Here is a 22,592-nt window from a genome sequence, read left to right on the forward strand (position 1 = left end):
GAAGGGAACTTAACTCGCCCTGGCCTAAGGGAACCCACAGCCCACCTCCCCCACCCAGACAATGGGTAAATGTGCGCTTAATCAGCAGCATGAGAGTATACTCACCCCCTTGTGGCTGCTGTGATGCCCTCAAGTGCCCATCCGACTCCGGGTATGCCACCGCCAGGATCCTGAACATCAGGGGGGTCATGGTGCGACGGGTACCCCTCCTATGTTGGGAGGCCATCCCCAGCTGGGCCTCCGCCATCTTCTTGCTCCAGCGGCGAATGTCCTCCCATCTTTTCTGGCAGTGGGTGCTCCGTCTGTGGTAGACCCCCAGGGTCCGGACTTCCTTGGCGATGGCAAGCCAGATGTCGTTCTTCTGGTGGGCGCTGACCTACAGGAATTGTACAGGGGAAAAAGAGTAGTAATTACCAACTGCACCGTCACATTCATCGTCCTGCATCCCTACCCTTGCCATGACGCACATGCACTCACCGTCGTTTCACGCATGCCTCATTCTCACCCCCCTATTTTTCATCCACCCCACTCCACACAGGCATTGCCCATACAGCATGCTCACAGTGTACTCACCTGTTTGTCTGGAGGGCGTAGAGTATCGTGTACTGGGGTGGGACCCCATCCACGAGTTTCTCCAACTCCTCCGTGCTGAAGGCAGGGCCCCTTTCCCCAGACACACGAGCCATTGTCTCTTCCAGACTGAGGTCACAGCAGCACTTGCAGTGTAGGTCCTCTCCTGTCGAAGATCAGGTATCGAGTGATTGAACTGAGAGAAAATGGCAGTCACGTCCGCGGTGGTGCGTACCGTCAACGCCGGCGTACATCATCATTGGCTCCTGGGACCCATAGGGTCCAATGTTAACCAATGCAGAATTGCGCCGTGGTCTTCGACTGCCTACCGCGACGGTGTACAACGCCAGCGCAGTTACCTCAAATCCCCTTGTCCCACCTTACAGGTCAGGCAGCCGCCAATTCAGGGGCTCACATGGATTTATTTTTGACTGCGTCACACATACCTAGGCCTTGCCGCAACACTATTACAGGCAAAATTTGATTTCTGAATATTTTCAGAGTAAGCTGTGTTTACGTACCTCAGAGTTGGTTGACTCTCTGCTCACTGTTCTCCTCCATAGGCACTGTCCGCTGGGGCATGTGAGGAGATGGCGGCATCCTCCGGTGTACAGACCGCTGGTGGATCTGTCGACAATGGAGGAAAGACATGTGATCATCACCTACAGGCTTGATCATGCCACAATCCAGGAAATGTGTGCCCAGTTGGAGCCAGACCTGATGTCAGCTGTCTGCCATCCCACAGGAATCCCCCCTCAAGTGCAGGTGCTGTCAGTACTCCATTTCCTAGCAAGTGGGTCTTTTCAAACTACAGTGGCCATAGCATCAGGGATGTCCCAGCCTATGTTTTCCAACGTGTTATCCAGAGTGTTGTCTGCCCTGCTGAAACACATGCAGAGCTACATCGTTTTCCCTCAGCTGGAGGATTTGCCTACAGTGACAGGTGATTTCTATGCCCTGGGACATATCCCCAACATCATAGGTGCCATTGATGGGACACATGTGGCCTTCCCCCCCCCGCAGGAGTGAACAGGTGTACAGAAACCGGAAGAGTTACCAATCCATGAGTGTACTTCTCCCATGTTAATGCAAAATTTCCTGTCTCAGTGCATGATGCTTACATCCTGCGGAATAGCCGCATCCCTTATGTGATGGGGCAACTCCAGAGGCACCGGGTGTGGCTATTAGGTGAGCACATGGACCCAAATCAGTGGGAATAGTTGTCTGGGTCTGTGGATGTCCCTATGAGTTAGTGTGTGTCTAACAGTTGTCCCTCTCCATTTGCAGGTGACTCTGGTTACCCCAACCTATCATGGCTACTGACCCCAGTGAGGAATCCCAGGACAAGGGCAGAGGAGCGCTACAATGAGGCCCATGGGCAAACCAGGAGGAGTATAGAGCGGACCTTCGGCCTCCTGAAGGCCAGGTTCCGGTGCCTCCATATGACAGGTGGTTCTCTATTCTCATCACCAAAGAAGGTATGCCAGATCATTGTGGCCTGCTGTATGCTTCACAACTTGGCTTTGCGATGACAGGTGCCTTTTCGGCAGGAGGATGGTCCAGATGGAGTTGTTGTGGCAGCTGTGGAGCCTGTGTACAGTGAAGACAAGGAAGCAGAAGAGGAGGACATCGACAACAGGAACACAGTGATCCAGCAATACTTGCAGTGAGACACAGGTAAGAAGACAAACCTGCCTGCTAAATCTAATTTAAATCTATTACCTCTCTACTGTCTGTCATTTTCACCCAGTGTATGGTCACTGAGTTGTCACTTTCCCTTACGATTTCACAGATGTGGGTCCCACTGTATGACATCTGCTTTGTTTCCTCATGGACTAGAGCTGTGTTACATAGATATGTTGACATTACATTTGAAAGAGCATTTTGGCACTGTAATTGCTAATACACTATTTCGAAATCACAGACATACTCCAGATTGTTTTGTGCTGTAAGGGTGTTTATTTAAGTGCTCAATATTGGAGGGAGTTGTAAAATGGTGAGGGGTGATGGTTGAGGAATGTCCCTGGCAGAGTCCAGTCTATTAGTCTCACAGGTGCATTATCCAAAGAGCATAGGAAGTGGAGCTGGGGCAGTTTAAGTATAGACAGGGTGACAAGGTGGGACAACTGGATGACAATCAGGGTGGTCTCATTTCTTGGCGGGGGTCTTGGCATCATTCTCTGTCTTTGTCCTGGATCTCAGGGACCATTTGCAGGGTGGATCTCCCTCTGCAGGGGGTGGGTTGCTGGTGTGGTGGTCCTGTGGCAGTGCCTCCTGTCCACTAGCGCCGGCGGAGGTGGTGGACAGTTCATCGTCCAGGCTAGTGTCAGGGGCCCCTTGTTGTGCCACAGTGTCCCTCCTGGTGTTCACGAGTTCCTTCAGCACCCCTACAATGGTGCCCAGGGTGGAATTGATGGATTTGAGTTCCCAAATACTGTTCCTCCTGCAGCCGCTGGGTCTCCTGAAACTTGGCCAGTACCGTTGCCATCGTCTCCTGAGAATGATGGTACGCTCCCATGAGGTTGGAGAGGGCCTCATGGAGAGTGGGTTCCCAGGGCCTGTCCTCCCCTTGTCGCACAGCAGACCTCCCAGTTCCCCGGTTTTCCTGTGCCTCTGTCCCCAGAACCGTGTGCCCACTGCCACTGCCCCCAGGTCCCTGCTGTTCTTGGGTTGGTGGGTTATTCCAGGTTCCCTGTAGTGGTGGACACAATGCTGATTGACGTGTCCTGGGTACAAAGGTATGGGCCCGCTGGGTGGGTGCTGTGCTGGTGTTTCCAGAGGGGGGAAGCCCAGTAGTGGCTTGTGCCAGAGTGAGGGGAACCGACTGTCCTGAGGTCCCAGATGGGCCGGGCTGGTCGTCTAGATCCAGTTGGACAGAGCAGCTGTCATCACTGTGGGCCTCTTCTGTGGGTGGAGTGGACATGTCTGGACCCTCCTGTCCGGTGACGTTGGGTAGGGGTCCTGCAGGGGGATCAAGGCATGATTATTGCATCTGTGTGTGCCATGGTGTGCAATGGGTGGGTGACGGTGTACCCCAGTGCTTGCATTCTTGTGTGGGACCTTGTGTGATGATGGCTTAGGGGGGTGTATGGGTATGTGCAGTGGCCATGCTTTGGTGATGGGTGTCCATGCTTTGGTGTTGCATGAAGGGCTTGGGTTTGGGATGGGTGGGTTGTGATATTGGGACATGTGTGAGGAGTAGGAGTGATGGGGTGAGGGCGAGGGTGGGGGTATGTGATGGCATGCAGGCACAGTAGGGGATATAGTAGTAAAGATTTGACTTACCAGAGTCTATTCCTCCAGCTACTCCTGCGAGGCCCTCAGGATGCAGAATAGCCAAGACCTGCTCCTCCCATGTTGCTGGTTGTGGGGGAGGAGGTGGTTGTCCGCCGCCAGTCCTCTGTACCGCGGTGTGGTGTCTTGAGACCATGGAACGCACCTTCCCCCGTAGGTCGTTCCACCTCTTCCTGATATCATCCTGCGTTCTTGGGTGCGTCCCAATGCGCTGACCCTGACCACGATTCTGCGCCATAGCTCAATCTTCCTAGCTATGGAGGTGTGCTGCACCTGTGATCCGAATAGCTGTGGCTCTACCCGGATGATTTCCTCCACCATGACCCTGAGCTCCTTCTCAGAGAACCTGGGCTGTCTTTGCGGTGCCATGGGGTGGTGTGGGTGATTTGTGAGGTGGTGTGTGTTGTGATGTGTGGGGTGATATTTAGTGGTGTGTTGTGTGAGGTGCATGGATGTAATGTGGGTGATGGTGTTGAGTGCCTGTGGATGCTTGTTTGTAGATGGTGGTGTCTCTCTCTGGCCTTCTGTCGCAATTGTTGTCGTAGGGGTTTGTGGGTAATGTGGGTGTGTGTTTTATATTGTAATGGGTGTGTGGGAGTGGTGTGTGTATGTGTGTCAGGTGTGTGTATTACGATTTGTCCAATGTGGATGTGTTTTGTAAATGTGTGTGTATTTTGATCGCAGCGGTTGTACCGCCAATGGAATACCCCGGTTGAACGACCGTTGTGTGGATTCGTGGATCATGAAAGTGTGGGCGTATTCCTGTTGGCGTGACGGTGGAGGATATCATATTGCCAGTTTATTACTGACCTTTGATGTGGCGGACTTGTGTGGGTGTCTAGATTTTGGCGGATTCCGGCCTTTGGGTCATAATGGCCATGGCGGAATTTCGCGGCGGTCTGTTGGCGGTCTTCTGCACGGCGGTAAGCGGCTTTCACCACCAATGTTGTAATGAGCACCAAAGTCTTGTGACTCAACATGAGCATTGCATTTCACCACGGCAATTTCAAGAGGTAACTGAATCGCGTGTAACAAATCCTTAATTTTCTCATCATTTTTCACTGGTGAACCAGAAGAGGTCAGGAAACCCCTCTGTGACCACAGTTGGCCAAAATCATGTACAATTCCAAATCCGTATCTGCTGTCAGTATAAATAGTGACTTTCAGGTTCTCAGCTGCGTGGCATGCCCTAGTAAGAGCAATTAATTCAGCCACTTGAGCAGAGTATACTCTTTCGAGCCAGGATGCTTCCAGGATACCAGTGATTGTACATACAGCATATCCATCTCTCAGTACTCCTACTAAGTCTCTCAGGCATGAACCATCAACAAAGATAATGTGATCATTTTCTTCCAATTGGGTATCTTTAATGTCGGGTCTCGGTTTGGTGCACAGATCTGTTACCTCAAGACAATCATGTTCTACCTCCTCAGCATCATCAATGTTTGCATTTTCAATAGGAAGAAAAGTTGCCGGGTTCAACACAGTACATCTTTTTAAGGATACATTCAGTGACCCCAGTATAATTGATTCATACTTAAACGTGCATTCGACATATGCTGCGTCTTTGTTCAGGTCAACAGGATTTCAACTGAATGTGGGATCATTACTGTTAAAGGATGTCCCATCACTATACCTTCACACTGAGTGAGGCTTTGACCAACTGCTGCAACTGCACGCAAACAACCCGGTATGGCTGCTGCGACTGGGTCCAAAGTAGCTGAAAAATATGCTACTGGGCGGTTTGCACCTCCATGGACCTGTGTCAGGACAGACAAAGAACAAGCATCACGTTCATCACAAAACAATACAAAAGGCTTTGTGTAATCAGGCATACCTAAAGCTTGTGCCCTGCACATGCTTTCCCTCAGTTCCATGAATACCTTCATCTCTTTCTCGGACATGGTTATGGCACCCGGGCCATCCTGAATTTCCTTGACAGTCAATCTCAACAAAGGTTTAGAGATAATCGAGAAGTTGGGAATCCACTGACGACAGTAGCCCACCATTCCCCAAAACATCCTAATGTCTCTCTTGGTTGTCGGGGGATTCATCTGCAATATGGCTGTCACCCTTTCTTTGGATATTTTCCTTGACCCTTTTTCCATCAAGTGACCTAAGTACTTCACCTCTTTCTGACAGTATTGCAGCTTCTTTGGGGACACTTTGGGGGTCATTCCAACCCTGGCGGTCGGTGTTAAAGCGGCGGCCAACCCGCCAACAGGCAGGCGGTAAAGAAAATGGAATTCTGACCCTGGCGAGAACCGCCAACAGAGACCGCCACTTTAACACTCCGACCGCCACGGCGGGACAAACAAACAGCGCGGCGGTCACCGCCAACAGACAGGCGGGAGACACGGCGGAAACAGACAGTACGAATGGAAAACGCTCACCTCTACACACTCCACGAGGAATCTGGACAGCTTGGAACCCGAATTACACATCCTACCAGCTATTGTCTACCTGCTCCTCTACCAGGAGCACGAACGCCGCCACAGGAGACAACGGTGAGTACTGCACCTATGACACAGGGGAGGGGGGAGGAGAAAAGATTACGGGCACACACATGCGCAACACACCCACCCTCACCCACAACTACATACACATCAATGCAGAGCAACAACTCAGAGTGACACCCCCAAACCCCCCGGAAGAATGCAAAGACAAAATAAAATGATCATGAAAATTGAAGTATATTGTACGGCTAAGTAAATAAATATAACAAACAACTATAACTATATATACATATGTAAATTGTCTTGTCCAAATTGGGTGTCAACCATTGTACGTGGGCCAATGGGCCGAAACACACGGTCAAAGCCCGCACAGGAGACCCAAATCCATTGGAGAGAACACTGCAGGGGCATCAGATATCAAAATTACAGGCACCTCAGGGAGAGGGGAAGGGGGGGCACCTCAGCCAGATGAGTCCACGACGCCAGATCCACGAGGGGCCTCCATGGCTACTGTTCCATCCTGGGGAGTGCAAAGCCACAGTCTCACAAGTCTCTACAGTGGGTGGATTGCCCACTGTACCATCCTGGGGAGTGCAAAGCCACAGTCTCACAAGTCTCTACAGTGGGTGGATTGCCCACTGTACCATCCTGGGGAGTGCAAAGCCACAGTCTATCGAGTGGATTACAGACTCCACTGGTTCTGGAGGAGGCATGGTGCCCAGAGTGCTTCGTGCAGCCCTGCCCGACACAGATCCGGCCCTGCCCCTTCTGCCAATGGGCCAGCGGTGCTTGCGATGAAGGGCCCAGCGGAGCGGTGCTTTGAGATGAAGGGCCCAGCGGAGCGGTGCTTGAGATGAAGGGCCCAGCGGAGCGGTGCTTGAGATGAAGGGCCCAGCGGAGCGGTGCTTGAGATGAAGGGCCCAGCGGAGCGGTGCTTGACTTGAAGGGCCCTGTTCAGCGGTTCTTGACACGGCGGTGCCCTGTTCAGCGGTGCTTGACTTGAAGGGCCCTGTTCAGCGGTGCTTGACACAGCGGTGCCCTGTTCAGCGGTTCTTGACACGGCGGTGCCCTGTTCAGCGGTGCTTTACTTGAAGGGACCTGATCTGCGGTGCTTGACACGGCGGTGCCTTGTTCAGCAGTGCCTGTCTTGAAAGGCCCTGTTCAGTGGTGCTTGTCTTGAAGGGCCCTGTTCAGCGGGGCTTGACACGGCGGTGACCTGTTCAGCGGTTCTTGACACGGCGGTGCCCTGTTCATCGGTGCCTGTCTTGAAGGGCCCTGTTCAGCGGAGCTTGTCTTGAAGGGCCCTGTTCAGCGGTTCTTGACACGGCGGTGCCCTGTTCAGCAGTGCTTGACTTGAAGGGCCCTGTTCAGCGGTGCTTGACACGGCGGTGCCCTGTTCAGCGGTTCTTGACACGGCGATGCCCTGTTCAGCGGTGCCTGTCTTGAAGGGCCCTGTTCAGCGGTGCCTGTCTTGAAGGGTCCTGTTCAGCGGTGCTTGTCTTGAAGGGCCCTGTTCAGCGGTTCTTGACATGTGTCTCCAGGGCACCAGATCCGGCCATGAGATGGAGTTCACTCGCCACCTGACATGTGGCTGCCGGGCCCTTCGTGCACATCTGTCTTCTCGCTTGCAGGGCCCTCCTGTGCTGCCGTCCCGGGCCCGTGGGTGTCCTCCTTCACAACTGGAATGGGGCTGGTGGGGCCCTCCTGGGCAGCTCGCCTGCTGCCGGACTTGTCGGGCGTGCTGCCCTTGCCACCCTTCCCTGCTCCTCTGTGGCCCTTTCATTCCTTTGTCGGTGTGACAGGTGGCACCCCACTTCCTGACGGTGCCAGGGTAGTGCCATTGGAGCCTGCTGTCTCTGGCCTCTCGCGCTGGGCCTTGCCTTTCTTAGATTCTTTACCAGGGGGTGGGCTGGCTGTCCCTTTACTGCTAGCCGAAGTAGCTGCCCTTGAAGGTGGTGGACTCCAAAATCCTTGGACTATTGTCCTTGTAGGTCCATGGGATGTGGTGGCTGAGGTGCTGATTCGACTCTTAAGAGATGGAGGGGGTGGGTCAGGTGATGGAAAGAGGTTAATTTTGGACAGGAATTTTTTTTTAGGAGCAGTGGAAAGGGTAGGTGCAGTGGGTATGGGAGTGGAGGAAGAGGGTGTGGTTGTAGGTGAGTCAGGTCTGGTGTCTTTGGGTGCAGGTGCTTGTGCTGGAGGCTGTCGTGAGGTGGATGGGTGTTGGGTGGGTGGCTGCCTGCATTTGTGTGGTTTGGAAGAGGGGGTGACAGACACACTGGGAGAGGACACAGGGGACGTGTAAATGGCAGTGGGGGTGGTGACTGCACGTGTGCGGAGTGTCCTGGTGGGTGTGCTGGTGATGGACGTAGTGGCTGATGATGTTGTGCATGCAAGTGTGAGTGGAGACGTCACAGGGAGGGAGGAGGGAGACGAGGAGGAAGGGGAAAAAGAGGAGGCAGTGGCTGTTGGCATGTCTGCATGTGGAGGTTGCTTGTGTGAATGCTTGTGTGATGTGTGGTGCTTATGTCTGGATGAGCTTGCCTTGGGTGTTGAGGTGTGTGCAGGCTGGTCTGTAGGTGTGTCTGGGATAGGCAGAGGAACAGGGAGTGGGACTGGGTTGAGGAAGTTGGAGGAGGGAGGCAGGAGATAGGGACAATGGCTGCCGTCAGTGCTGAGGCTAGAGCTTTGATCGATCGCTGATGGGCAGCCTGACCTGAATGAATGCCCTCCAGGTATGCATTACTCCGGTGCACCTCCCTTTCTACACCCTGGATGGCATTCAAAAGGGTAGACTGCCCAACAATGAGCATCCTGAGGAGGTCAATGACCTCCTCACTGAGGGCAGCAGGGGTAACTGGGGCAGGGCCTGAGGTGCGTGGGGCGAAGGAGATGCCCACCTTCCTGGGTGAGCGGGCACGGGGCGAATGCTGAGGGGCTGCTGGGAGGGCGGAGCTGGTGCGCTGGGTGGCGGCTGTACCTGTTGTTGCGGTGGGCACGGATGTTGTCGCCACCACAAGGGAGCTCCCTTCCGAGGACGTGTCTGTGTCGCTGGTGTCACCACGTGTCCCCGCTGTGGAGCTCCCCTCGCCCTCCGTCTCACTGGTGAACTCCGAGTCGGTTCCATGGCCCTCCAGGGCCATGTGAGATGCAGCTCCCTCGTGCTCCGATGCCACTTCTCCTCCGCCTGATGATGCTAATGCACACATGAACAGGAAGACCAACAAAAAAGGGGGGGGGAGAAATAAAGACATGTTGAGTGCATGCATTGGCGACACCGTTGGCGGAGAGGACAGACACAGAAGCCCCCTGCACTACCCCGCGCACTTGGGGTACTCAATCCGTGGGACATGGCCTACAAGCCTATGGATGACAAATCCACACATAGGTGACACAGGCCCATGATTAGCTGTACTAGGCAACCTACAGAGGGGGGGTTGGGGGCACAGGGCCATGCCTAACGGAGGGGCCTAGCCTACGGAAATCGCCCTGGCCTAGGGATACCCACAGCCCTCCTCCCCCACCCAGACACCTCCAATGTGCGCTAAATCAGCAGAATGTGCTTGTACTCACCCCCTTGTGTCTGTTGTGATGTCCTCACGCGCCCATCCAAATTGGGGTAGGCCACCGCCAGGATCCGGGACATCAGGGGGGTCAATTGACGGGAGCCACCCCTCCTACGTTGGGAGGCCATCCCCAGCAGAACCTCCGCGGTCTTCCTGCTCCCGCGGCGGATGTCCTCCCACCTCTTGCGGCAGTGGGTGGCCCGTCTGTTGTGGACTCCCAGGGTCCGGACGTCCTTGGCGATGGCACGCCAAATGTCGATTTTCTGATGGGCGCTGACCTATGTCACATGTACAGGGGGAGAAATAACATTGTCATAATTTTCTGCATGCTCGATGTGAGTGGCCCCCCATCCCCACCCTTGCCATGTGGCACATGCTCTCATCCGTCGTTTGATGCATGCCTCAATCGCTACCCTCCCCACCATCTTTCTTCCACCCGACTCAACACAGGCATTGCCCCCAAAACATGCTCCCAGTGTACTTACCTGTTGGTCTGGAGGACCGTAGAGTAGCGCATACTGGGGGAGGACCCCATCCACGAGTTTCTCCAATTCTTCAGAAGTGAAGGCAGGGGCCCTTTCCCCAGTCGCAGCAGCCATTGTATCTTCCAGACCGAGGTCACAGCAGCACTTGCAGTATAGGTCCTCTCCTGTGGATGATCAGGTCTCGAGTGATTAAGCAGATAGAAAATGGCGGTCACGTCTGCAGCGGTGCGTACCGCGACCGCCAGCGCACTTCGTCATTGGTTCCTGAAACCCATAGGGTTCAATGTTAACCAATGCAGCTTTGCGTCGTGGTCTTCAACCGCCTACCGCCACGGTGTGCCATGCCAGCGCATTGACCTCACATCCCATTGTCGCACTTCACAGGTCAGGCAGCTGCCATTTCAAGGGCCCACATGGCTTAATTTCTACTGCATCACACATGCCTAGGCCTTGCATCGACACTCATACAAGCCATTCAATGCATAGAGAATCGTGTACTGTGCAAGCTGTGGGAACGTACCTGTGGGTTGATTGACTCTGTGCTCGCTGTTGTCCTTCCTAGGCACCGTCCGCTGGGACTTGCGAGGAGATGGAGGAATGTTCCTGTGTACAGACCGCTGGTGGACCTGTCGACAATGGAAGAAAGACATGTCATACTGACATACAGGCTTGACCGAGCCACTATACAGGAACTGTGTGCCCAGCTGGAGCCAGACCTGATGTCACCCATCCGCCAACCCACAGGGATCCCCCCTCTAGTGCAGGTGCTGTCAGTACTCCATTTTTTGGCAAGTGGCTCATTTCAAACAACAGTGGCCATTTCATCAGGGATGTCTCCACCTATGTTTTCAAAGGTGTTGTCCAGAGTGTTGTCTGCCCTGCTCAAACACATGCGGAGATACATCGTTTTCCCTGAGGTGGGGGATTTGCCTACAGTGAAGGGTGATTTCTATGCCCTTGGACATATTCCCAACATCATTGGTGCCATTGATGGGACACATGTGGCTTTGGTCCCCCCCAGCAGGAGTGAACAGGTGTACAGGAACAGAAAAAGTTATCATTCCATGAATGTCCAGGTGGTCTGTTTGGCTGACCAGTACATCTCCCATGTAAATGGCAAGTTCCCTGGGTCAGTGCATGACGCGTACATCATGCGAAATAGCAGCATCCCTTATGTGATGGAACAACTACAGAGACACCGTGTGTGGCTAATTGGTGACTCAGGTTACCCCAACCTGTCGTGGTTACTGACCCCAGTGAGGAATCCCAGGACAAGGGCAGAGGAACGGTACAATGAGGCACATGGGCGTACTAGGAGGGTGATCCAGCGGACCTTCGGCCTCCTGAAGGCCAGGTTTAGGTGCCTGCATATGACAGGTGGATCCCTAATGTACTCACCAAAGAAGGTGTGCCAGATCATCGTGGCCTGCTGTATGCTTCACAACCTGGCTTTGCGACACCAGGTGCCTTTTCTGCAGGAGGATGGTCCAGATGGTGGTGTTGTAGCAGCTGTGGAGGCTGCGGAGAGTGAAGAGGAGGAAGACGAAGAGGACGACACAGACAACAGGGACACAGTGATACAGCAGTATTTTCAATAACACACAGGTAAGAATCAACACCGGCATTTTACATTTACTTACAGTCTCCTGCTTCTCTACTGTCTGTCCTTTTCACCCAGTGTATTCTAACAGAGTTGTGACTTTCCCTTCCAATTTCAGAGATGTGGGCCCCACTGCGTGACCTCTGCTTTGTTTGCCCGTGGACTATAGCTGTGTGACAGTGGTATGTTGTCATCACAATGTAACTGGTCATTTTGGCACGTTTATGTCTAATACATATTTTCAAAAATACAGGCAGACTCCAGATTATTTGTGTGCAATAAGTGTGTTTATTAAAGTGCTCAATTTTGGCGTATGGTTGAAAATCGGTGATGGGTGATGGTGGAGGAATGTCCATGGCAGAGTCCAGATTCTCAGTCTCACAGATGCATTGTCCATATGCCTGTGGAAGGTGGAGCAGGGGCAGTTTAAGGTTGGACAGGGTGACAATGTGGGACAGTGGGATGACATCAGGGGGTATCCTTTCCTGGCGGGGGTCTTGGCATCCTACTCTGTCTTCTTCCTAGATCTCAGGCCCCACTTGCGGGGTGGTTCTTCTTCTGCAGGGGGTGGGGTTCTTGTGGCCGGTTGTTCTTGTGTCGGGGCCTCCTGTCCACTAGCGCCGGCGGAGGTGGTAGCCTGTTCCTGGTCCATGCTAGTGACAGGGGCCCTTTGTGGTGCCACATGGTCCCGCAATGTGGTGACAATCTGGTTGAGAGACACAACGATGGTGCCCATTGCGGAACTAATGTTTCTCAGTTCTTCCCTGAACCCCATAAACTGTTCCTCCTGCCCTACCTGGATCTCCTGGAACCAGGCCAGGACCGTCGCCATCGTCTCCTGGGAGTGGTGGTATGCTCCCATGATGGAGGAGAGGGCCTTGTGGAGAGTGGGTTCCCTATGCCTGTCCCCCCCCTGTCGCACAGCAGCCCTCCCAGTTCCCCTGTTTCCCTGGGCCTCTGTCCCCTGGACCGTGTGCCCACTACCACTGACCCCAGGTCCCTGTTGTTGTTGGGGTGGTGGGTTAACCTGGGTGCCCTGTAGTGGTGGACACACCGCTGATTGACGTGTCCTGGAGACAGAGGCATGGGCCCGCTGGGTGGGTGCTGTGCTGGTGTTCCCAGAGGGGGGTAGGTCTGCTGTGGCCTGTGGCTGTCTGAGGGGAACCGACTGTCCCGAGGTCCCCGATGGGCCGGGCTGGTCATCTGGGTCCAGGGAGACAGAGCTGCTGTCATCACTGGGGGACTCTTCTGGGGGTGGGATGGACATTTCTGGACCCTCCTGGGCGGTGTGGTGGCGTTCGGGTCCTGCAGGGGTATAAGAGTATGTTTATTGCTTCTGTGTGTGCCATAGCGTGCAATGGGTGGGTGCCCTTGTACCCCAGTGCTGGCATTCCTTTGTGGGGGCTGTTGTGATGGCGGTTTGTGGGGGAGATGGGTATGTGCAGTGGGCATGCTTAGGTGATGGGTGTCGATGGTTTGTGGTGGCATGCAGGGTTTGGTGTTGGGATGGGTGGGTTGTGATGGTGAGACATTAGCAAGGAGGATGTGTGATGGGGGTGGGAGGGAGGTTGGGGGTATGAGTTGGCATGTTGGTGGGTGGGGGGGATGAAGTAGTTGAGATTAGACTTACCAGAGTCCATTCCTCCAGATACTCCTGCGAGGCCCTCAGGATGCAGGATGTTCAAGACCTGTTCCTCCCATGTTGTAAATTCTGGGGGTTTAGGTGGGGGTCCGCCGCCAGTCTTCTGCACCGCAATGTTGTGCCTGGATACCATGGAATGCACCTTCCCCCGTAGGTCGTTCCACCGCTTCCTGATGTCGTCCCGATTTCGTGGATGCTGTCCCACAGCGTTGACCCTGTCCACTATTCTTTGCCATAGCTCCATCTTCCTGGCAATGGTGGTGTGCTGCACCTGTGTCCCGAAGAGCTGGGGCTCTATCCAAACTATTTCCTCCACCATGACCCTGAGTTCTGCGTCTGAGATCCTGGGGTGTCTTGGGGGTGCCATGGGGTGGTGTGGATGAGGTGTGGGGTGATGTTTGCGGTGATGAGTGTGGTGAGTATGGTGGTTTGTGGTGTTTTGTGCGTGGTTGTTGTGTGGGTGATGGTGTAGTGTGCCTCTGTGTGATGGTGTTCTCTATTCTGTGCTGTCTCTCTCTGGGCTTCTTCTCTGATTTGTGGTCGTAGGGTTTGTGGGTGATGTGGGTGTGTGTTTTATAGTTAATTGGGTGTGTGGGAGTGTTGTGTGTATGTGTCTCAGGTGTGTGTATTTCAAATTGTCCAATGTGGCTGTGTTTTGGAGCTGTATGTGTATTTTGAGCGAAGCGATGTGTACCGCCAATGGAATACCGCGGTTGAAAGACCGCTGCGTGGATTCGTGGGTCGTAATGGCATGGGCGTATTTCTGTTGGCGTGACGGTGGAGGTTTGGTCTTCGCCAGTTTAACGCTGGCCGTTGGTGTGGTGGACTTTTGTGGATGTCGGGTTTTTGGCGGTTTGCCTCTTGAGGGTCAGAATGACCGTGGCGGTTTACCGCGACCGCGGCGGTGTTGTGGCGGCCTTCTGACCGGCGGTAAGCGCCTTTTACCGCCGAGGTCAGAATGACCACCTTTATGTCCGTTCTTTCCCAAATGATTCAGTAAGGCAATAGCATCGTACCTGCTATCATCTTTTGTTTTGGACGCAATCAATAAATCATCAATGTACTGTACTAGAGTCTAACTAAAAGGCAGTTCTGGAGATTCCAAGTCCTTCTTCAGTATCTGATTGAAGATGGAAGGTGATTCAGAAAACCCTTGAGGAATTCGACACCAACTGTAAACCTTTTCCAAGAATTTGAAACTGAAAAGAAATTGGCTATCCTCATGAAGAGGCACCGAAAAGAATGCTTGAGACAGGTCCACAACTGTGAACCATTCTGCATCACATGGAACCTGAAACATAATCACGGCTGGATTTGGCACTATGTGGCAACATTTTACCACAATCTCATTAATTTTTCGCAGGTCTTGAACAATTCGAACTTTCCCACAAGGCTTTTTCAGACCCATTATTGGTGAATTACACGGGCTGCTCATTACTTCTTTTAGGACCCCTTGCTTTATAAAGTCTGCAATTATCTGCGTCACCTATATAAGGACATCTTGTGCCATGTGGTACTGCAGTACCTGGGGAAACACTGCATTCAGCTTTACCTCTACTTTGACCGGTTCTACTCCTTTTATTAGTCCCACTTCTTTTCCTGTCAGGTCCCACACTTTTTCTGTTACTGTTCCCTGTAATTCGGCTGGTAAGTCAGTCACTGTGAACATCGGGAATAAGGTTATCAAAGGGTACTCCTCATTTGCGGTCTCCGTCTCTGGCTCTGAGATCTGACCATCGTCCCCTTCATCATCACTGTTTGCCTGAACTTCAATCCCTTCATTAGAACAGGTAATTGAACACCTTGTCTTACACAGTAAGTCTCTTCTCTGTAGGGATACGGGAATCGAGTTACAGACTACAAATCTATGTAATCCCTGGAAGGTACCAATCTCAACTTGGACTGGATCTGTAATCGGATTTGTCAGGAACTGATTTGCTACTCCTACCACCCTTATGGTACACCCCGAAAGTGGCAATTTCTGAACCTCTGCACTTCTGACTATAGAGCGTGTAGCTCCTGTATCAACTAGGAACAAAACCTTATGACCCATCACCTTTCCCTCTACATAAGGACCCCTCTGATCTACTTCTAGAGACGCTGCAAGCCTGCACTCCTCACTATCTGAACAATCATCCGACCATTCATCGTTTATTCCATCTTCACCACGCAATGGGAACTGCTGTACTGTATTATGTTGACTCATTGTTTGACCTGTGACCTGTTGAGGAAACATCACCTGTTGCTGTCCCATTGGAGCTATCGGTAACTGCATTTGCTCTCTAGGTACTATGGGAATCTGCTGCTGTATCTGCTGCATCTGTGCTGTTTGAACACATGGCATTTGCATTTGTTGCATGGGTTGGAGACCCTGCATCTGCACCATGGGATTCTGGAAGTTCGGATTTTGACCCCTCACTTTTGGATTCCTCACATTTTTAAATGTACAGACATCATTGCTTTTTTGAACAACACCATCCTGCACCATCAGTGGGCACTCCCGTTTCCAGTGCCCCACGCCCCCGCACGCGTGACATGGTAACACCTTTTTTATCCCTTGCACATCATTTTGAACCACAACGGTATTCATATCGACCACGGTTCACAAAACCTCCTTGACCTCGTCCTCTCGGTTGTGCCTGAAACATTCCATTTCCCTGCAGCTGCTGCTGTACCATCTGCTGTATTCCATTTCCTTGTATCCCTGCCTGAGCTGCCTTAATTTGCATCACCATCACTTTCTCCTTCAGCTTTCTCTGCTTCAATTCAATCTCATCACTACAGTATTTCGCATACTGCAACACCTCATCAATCGGCTTCGCTTGCCAACAGATCAAATGATTCTTAATCATCTGGCTAATCTCTGGTCTCAGCCCTTCAACAAACCTGAACACATGGTGATTCATGTCTTTCGGTTCTATGACCTCAGTGCCACTATAGTGTTTGAATGCCTTCAGCAACCTCTCATAGTAAGCATGTATCGACTCTTTGCCCTCCTGTGGTGTTCGATCAATTTTCTGCCAATCAGTCACCTTCGGCAACACTTTCTGCTTCAAAAACTCAATCACCTTATGATAATACCTCATCACTTCAGAAGACGGTGCGTCAGTCATCTTGTCCCTTGCCGGTTCCTCTGTCGGCCAATCCACACCCCTCTTGCACTCAAGCAATAAGTCCGGTGGGACTATGATCTCAAACAGGGTGTTCAAGTCAGCCCAAAGACATTTCGCAAGCTTCACAAACCTGTCCATCTGCTGGTACCACTCTATCGGCTTTTCCCTCAACCTGGGATAATCATTTGTGAATGACAGGATGTCACCCCTAGACCATGGTACATGGACTAAAACCCCTCCAGCTGTCTCTCTCAATGGTAACATTTTTATTGTCCCCGTGTCTGGTGCAGCTTTCACCTGCTTTGGTTCCGGGCCGTCACCTTTCTCTTTAACTCACTTCTTTGCCCATCTGCCTTCCCACTTCTCTAATGCTCCCCAAATTTGAGCACTCTGCAGTATCTCTTTAAGATGTGCCTTCATTCTGGTAGATCTCATATGATCGAAATCTTTAGGCTCAAAGTCTAACCTATAGCTCCTCTTCAAATGCTCAGTATTGTCTATGTCTTTGCCGTATTTGTCCGCTAGGTTTGCCAACCTCTGATGCACCCTTCTCACTTCTTTGGTTATTTTGGGGCACAGATACCTCAATTCTGCTTCCGTTTATGACTCTAATCTGTTCACCCCCATCGTCCCTTCTACTAATTCTGTGGCTTCTACACCCAGTCTCACAAAATTCAGATATTCTTCTCTTTCTGACCTCTCTGCGGTCACTGTAGGAGTCTGCGAAGTGTTCAGCTTGTCTAACCACTCGTTCAATTGTTGCGCTGTTAAGCCTTGCAACAAGACATTTCCAGACTGCAGCATTGGTGTCTGTGTCATATTTGCACTCATCACCTGTGGAGTTAGTGTTACCTACCCTGCTTGCCTCATTGTCTCCAGAGGAACCCCAATCGGAGTAAAGTCCAACAAGGATCTAGAACTTTTGACTGTATGTCCTCCCTGAGTCATTCCCTGCAAGTTTCCGGTAGACCCTCCTCTTATTGCCTCTTGGGTCTTTACTCCCTGGTCACATACGCCAGGCTTAGCTTTCGCATACAGCAGTACTGGCAGACCAACAGTAATTGGCAATGATATAGCGGCTGGTGACTGTCCAATTCCCAAACCCTGTGGAGCATTAACTCCCACAGCTTGATTCATCATGGATGCTGTAGCTACCGACTGCGGTCCTGCAATAGAAGTATAATTTGTAATCACCTGTTGCTGCAGCTGGGGCAGCAATTGTGGAGTTGGCTCAATCTGCACTAACTTTGATCTTGTGTACTGTATACTGGATCAGGCGGCACCATCAAACTTGTAGTTGTCTCTAATACTGGAATATCAGGATAAAGCCTCTGAATTGGTGGTGGCTGTAACTGTATCTGCATGTCTGGCGTAGTGGGTACACTGACACCATTCTGTATCGAAACTGTATCACTTGTCTGCACTGTATTTGTGATTCCCTTATTTTGTGCCGGATCTTCAGGACCCGCATTAATACTCTGTCCATTATCATTTATGGCATTTGGTGGCGGGCGATCATGTAACAACTGATTAAGAAACTCTTCATCGTCTGAATCGTCTGCATCTGCCCAAGACCTCTGAGTCTCCTTTGGCTTACTAGAGCTCTTGTCGGTCTTACAAGTGGCCTTCTTTCCCTGTGTCTCATCTTCTTGAGTTATTGCCGGAAACATCTTAATTCCGTCAACTATTCCCCTTCTCCACATCTTGGTCTCATTATCCCATTTAGCCTCCGCTAGAGTCTTTTCTGCTCTTTTCATTCTCCTCACAAATTTCTGCTGCCTATGTTGTATGGCCATTAAATCCCAGACCGATAATGCCTCATACTAAGATGGTCGCGGGGGCAGCTTTTGCTCACTTAGCACCCTCAGGCAAATTTTCCAAAATCCTTATATTAAATGTTCTGTACTCCGGAAACGCTAAACATCCCTCCTTCTCTGTCAGTTTGCGCCACTGCTTTAGCCAAAGACATGGCGTGACTCCCTTCTCCTCCATTACGATATAAGCCGGAGTATCCTCTTGCGGTGTAGGCTCCCCCACACTCGTTGTAATGTATGTATCTCCCCTCAAAGCACTCTTTAGAGCCTTGAAAAACCTCATTTTTGCATCTTTTATTTTGTTTAGAATCTAATCAGGAAGTGACTTTAATTGCCAGAACACTCTTCGCCTGCCTTCTCAACCAATTGCCTCTCACGGACGGCTGCCAATCCGTGCGTGACCCCTCTCGGCAACTGACCTATCCCAGCACGGCTTCAATGACGTCACACTCACACACACTGCAGCTGACAAAGTCTTGCAGCTTGTCCTCCTCACACAAAAACTAATGCAATATTTTGCGAGCACCTTTAACAAAACAAAAACAAAAAATTGCTGGTTTACTACAGGAAGGGTGTTAGACCTGACATGCCTTAGGGTGGTCACCCCTAACTTTTTGCCTGCCTCCCTCCACTTTGTGGACACTGCTTTTGCTGGCTTTTAGACTCTGCACACTTTACCACAGCTAACCAGTGCTAAAGTGCATATACTCTCTCCCTTTAAACATGGTAACTTTGGATCATACCCAATTGGACTATTTAATTTACTTATAAGTCCCTAGTAATGTGCACTATATGTGCCTAGGGCCTGTAGATTAAATGCTACTACTGGGCATGCAGCATTGGTTGTGCCACCCACTTAAGTAGCCCCTTTACCTTGTCTCAGGCCTGCCATTGCAAGGCCTGTGTGTGCAGTTTCACTGTCACCTCGACTTGGCATTTAAAAGTACTTGCCAAGCCTAAACCTCCCCTTTCTCTACATATAAGTCACCTCTAATGGGTGCCCTAGGTAACCCCTAGGGCAGGGTGCTGTGTGGGTGAAAGGCAGGACATGTACCTGTATAGTTTACATGTCCTGGTAGTGTAAAACTCCTAAATTAGTTTTTACACTACTGTGAGGCCTGCTCCCTTCATAGGCTAACATTGGGGCTGCCCTCATACATTATTGAAGTGGTAGCTGCTGATCTGAAAGGAGTAGGAAGGTCATATTTAATATGGCCAGAATGGTAATATAAAATCCTGCTGACTGGTGAAGTTGGATTTAATATTACAATTCCAGAAATGCCACTTTTAGAAGGTGAGCATTTCTTTGCACTTAAATCTTTTTGTGCCTTACAATCCACATCTGGCTGGGTTTAGTGGACAGCTCCTTGTGCATTCACTCAGACACACCCCAAACACAGGATACTCAGCCTCACTTGCATACATCTGCATTTTGAATGGGTCTTCCTGGGCTTGGCCTGCCCTCACACAAAGGACTGCCACACCCCCTACTGGGACCCTGGCAGACATGATTGAACTGAAAGGGGACCTGGTGCAGTCTTTGAAGTCTCCCCCACTTCAAAGGCACATTTGGGTATAAAACAGGGCCTCTGCCCTACCACCTCAGACACTTGCTGGAGAAGAAGCCTGAACCAGAACCTGCATCCTGCCAAGAAGAACTGCCTGGCTGCCGAAAGGACTCACCTGACTGCTTTCTACAAAGGACTGCTGCCTTGCTGTTGGCCTGCTGCTTTGCCTAACTCTTGCCTTGCTGCAGAGGTGCTCTCCAAGTGCTTGGATAGAGCTTGCCTCCTGTTCCCTGAAGTCTCAGGACCAAAAAGACTTCTTTCTTTCAACTGGAATCCTTGTGCGGCGAAAAATTTGATGCACAGCTTGCTCCACGGTGAAAAATTCACTGCACGCTGACCCGGGACGCCGCAGCTCGACTTCGCAAGGAAAAGATCGACGTGGCACCTGCGGTGTGATCGGAACTTCGACGCACAGCCTGCCTGGACAACGCCACCCGACTTCCAGAGAGGAAATCGACGCTGTGCCTGCCGTGAGGGAGAAAATTCCATGCACAGCCCACCTGAACGACATGCAGCCGGAAAAACAGGCCCAGGATTCCACACACAGACCCCGGGGCGTCTGCAAACCCCGCGACCCACAGAGAAGACTGTCCGCATTCCGGAAATCGATGAAACGTCTTCCCCGCGTGAAAAATAGCAACGCAAGTCCGTGTGTGAAGGGGCGAAACCGACGCACACACCATTTTCCATGCATCTCCTCCTCTGCGGCCCTCTGCGGAGATTTTTCACTCCAAACCCGGTACTTTGTGCTTGAAAGAGACTTTGTTTGCTTTTTAAAGACTTAAAACACTTCATATCGCTTTTCAGTGATATCTCTACAATTTCTTACTGCATCTTTTATAGTTTTTAATCTGCAGATATCCAGATAAATATTATCTATTTTTCTGAACACTGAGTGGTGTATTTTTGTGGTGCTATGTAGTGTTATTGTATGATTTATTGCACAAATACTTTACAAATTGCCTTCTAAGTTAAGCCTGACTGCTCAGTGCCAAGCTACCAGAGGGTGGGCACAGAATAATTTGGATTGTGTGTGACTTACCCTGACTAGAGTGAGGGTCCTTGCTTGGACATGGGGTAACCTGACAGCCAATCAAAGACCCCATTTCTAACAAAGGGTAACACAATTGCTTCAGAACTTTACTGAGATTTCACTTGAAGCCTCGGCCGCTACTCTCTCCTTCTCAGCTCCCGCACTCGCAAGCAGAATTCAACCCGCAAATCCTACTCTCGACTTGTCAATGGTTCGTTCTAGTGCACTTTAGAACTTGCCAAATCTCCATCGAAGGTTTCACTCACACAATTGACTCAAACTCAACTTGTCAACCACGCCCGATTGACCTATTAAACCGCACAAATTACAACATAAACCAAGTGTCTCATACACTTGTCAACATACTCTGGAGTCTTAGACCACGACGGGTCCATACATCACCAACAACCACGTGGACAATTTTTTAGCACAAAGCAACACATTCACATGAAGTTCACCGACTTCCCTACTCTCATACTGCGGAGTATGCCCACTCCTACTAAACAACATTACCTGGCCTAAGTTCATACAAACTTCACAAATCACCTGCAATAGGCATAAGCTGAGCAAGCGCAATTTCTATTTCACACATACTAGAATGCCGAGAACATACTTAGGCAAGCTCCAAGATTCCAGGAAAGTCATGGGGAATTTAGAAACACATCATACCTCCAATTTGCATTATTTCGAAAACACTTTCAAACAATGGTCCCTTGTCCTAGGGCCGCAAAGGGCCTAAACCGTCGCTCTGCTACCAGAACTGTTAACGCATCCCAATCTAGTTAATTTATTCAATCTGGGACTCGTTTTAGGCCAATGAATCTTTTGACCCTTATTGAAGACACCTTAGGACGAGATAACTAATCAACATGTCAATCAATAAGTCAATAACGTCATAAATAGTCACCATGACAATTCAATTAGAATAATCAATAACATTAATAAGACTCGGAAACCACCATGACTTTTCAGTCATGAATAATCACACCAGTTTAGTACGATTTTATGATGTTTATTCCCCATTAATTACAATTCTACTAGTAAGTTTATTAGTCTCAAAACCATGAAACACATCAGCATTGTCATAATATGGCAACTCGAATAAGAATTCATCAAAGCAAAGAACATTAGAACATAACACGACGTCAACATAGGTTAACCTCAGCAGAGTATCATTAGCGCATTATTCAACAGAGCATTGATTCAGTCATTTGTCTATTTGCATCAGTTTAGTGAACCCCTTAACTAACCTTGAATTAGCATTGGCACGTTGGTCGCCATGCAAAACAGTTTGGTAACACAAATTTAGGAAACCATCTAACTATGGTCTCTGTCAAAAGAAGCAGTTGGTACCTAGAAAGTAAAGGCAAACAGACAATTACAATTACAATTTCATCATCATATAGTTACCCTCCGTAATGGGTCAGCATACAGAGACAGTCTTCGTCCTT

This window comes from Pleurodeles waltl, chromosome 1_1 (genome assembly GCF_031143425.1).
Source record: "Pleurodeles waltl isolate 20211129_DDA chromosome 1_1, aPleWal1.hap1.20221129, whole genome shotgun sequence".
NCBI lineage: Eukaryota > Metazoa > Chordata > Amphibia > Caudata > Salamandridae > Pleurodeles > Pleurodeles waltl.